Source organism: Octopus bimaculoides, chromosome 12, assembly GCF_001194135.2.
Source record: "Octopus bimaculoides isolate UCB-OBI-ISO-001 chromosome 12, ASM119413v2, whole genome shotgun sequence".
Classification (NCBI taxonomy): Eukaryota; Metazoa; Mollusca; class Cephalopoda; order Octopoda; family Octopodidae; genus Octopus; species Octopus bimaculoides.
The window spans coordinates 57,896,946-57,898,957 of NC_068992.1; the positions used below are offsets into that span (position 1 = coordinate 57,896,946).

Below are 2,012 nucleotides of genomic sequence, written 5' to 3' on the forward strand. Positions count from 1 at the left end.
GTATAAGGGATGACCACTAGGTGGACATCCAATATGCTAGAAAGAGGTCATCAACGACCCAATCACAAAGAAAAATAATGTTCTCCAGATTTTTCTGGAGAGCATTATTTTTCTTTGTGGTTGGGTCATTGATGACCTCTTTCTAGCATATTGGATGTCCACCCAGTGGTCATCCCTTATACACATGTGTGTATAATGAACTGCTTCAGACTAGAATCCTTTTGTTGATCAGAGGTCAAACAACTTCATCCCACCTTCCAGATCCTATTAAGAGTTATGTGGAGTTGGATGTTGATATTTGTCATCATCATCATCATCACTAACATTCATGTTTACATGCTTGCTTTGGTCAGACAGAATTCATTTCTATTGCTTGAACTCCTTCCTGTAGTCAACCCTTACTTGTTTCCAAGCAAGGTAATACTGAATTTTCTGGCATACAAGTCATTGTATATAGTGTAAACATTCAGACATCATCTCTGTTCTTCTAATTCCCGCTGCATTTTACATGGAATTTCTGGTCTTCCAAAGTCATCTTGCTATATAAATTGACCTACCTTTGTTTTTAGCCATGCTGGAAAGTAGTGTGTGCAATCAATATTGAACTTCTATGTATATACCTATATCATCTAGGCTATTTGTTGTGATATTCATGGCGTGAGTAAAAATATTGTATTTTCTTGCATACAAGTCAATGTTGTATATATAGCATAACTATCTTTTCAAATCCTGCTGTATTTCACAAGGAATCTTTGCTTCCCCCAAAGTCATCTTTGTGTATAAGTTGACCTACTATTTTGGGTTGTAAATTTTTCTCTGAAAATTTCAACTTGTATTCTGGAAAATACTGTGAGTGGAATCAATGCTATATTTCTGGGGTTCTCAACTGGGGGGTCTGTATAAAATTTTGTTGTTGAAATCTATGTGCAATAAATTTGTTGTACTTCTACAGTACACAAAATATTTTAAACAATTTTTTTATACAATTCCTAATAATATTTAATTATAAAACTATAATAGGATTTTTTAAAACATCAAATCGATAGGTGGGTCCATCTAAGTAAAATAGAAATTTAAGGGGTCCATAGTTAAAAATATGGTTGAGAAACACTGATCTAGATTACTTGTGATATCCATGGTGTGAGTAAAGATATTGTATTTTCTGACATACAAGTCGACATTGTATATAGTGTAGACATTCAAACATTGTCACTATCTTTCCAAATCCTGCTCTGTTTTACATGGAATTTTTGGTTCTCCGAAGTTTCTTGGTGTGTAAGTTGACCAACTTATTTTTGGCTGTGTAACTTGGTCTGATAAAGTTGACTTTGTATGCTGGAAAATACGGTACTTGCTCATGGCCAGACATGTTTCCATGGGGAATAGGAAACAGAGGATACCGCTAGAATGACTATCATGTGATGTCAATATCCTAATTACTATTCTTCATCTCCTCCTTCTCCCTGACCCACTCCCATTACCTTCATTTCTCCTTCCCCAAACTGATATTCACTGCATCCAACTCCATCCCCATCTCAAATCACATCATAGTTTCACAAACTTACCTGCTCACCCACCCCTCTCCATTTCCTCTGTTCTTAGTCGTTCTTACATTCACCTTGTACCATGAGGGTATGCTCCCTTCATCTCTCTTTCCAGCTGGTGAAGCCTAATTCTCCTCTGCAGCAAGAGACCTGTTGCAGTCCCTCCATCATATTTTCACTTCTTCCAATACTACACTCTACTCAGTTGAGGAGGTCTTGTCTTGTGAGTACTTGGGGATCTTGTTAATGCCAGTGCCACAAAAAATAAAAAAGCATCCAGTACACTGGTCAGTGATTGGAAGGGCATCCAGTTGTAGAAGCTGTGCCAAAGGAGAGATATTGGAGCTTGGTGCAGCACATTAGGTCGATGGTTCCTGTCAAACCATCCAACATATGCCAGCATGGGAAAACAGATATTAAACAATGATGATATATATATATATATATATATATATATATATATATATA

General features: G+C 36.6%; 1 protein-coding gene across 1 annotated transcript in view; it reads left to right on the forward strand.

Moving 5' to 3' along the window:
• The window catches only part of LOC106883609 (mitochondrial outer membrane protein SLC25A46), a 17,227-nt gene that overhangs the window by 13,966 nt on the left and 1,249 nt on the right, over positions 1-2,012 (forward strand). The window lies entirely within an intron of this gene.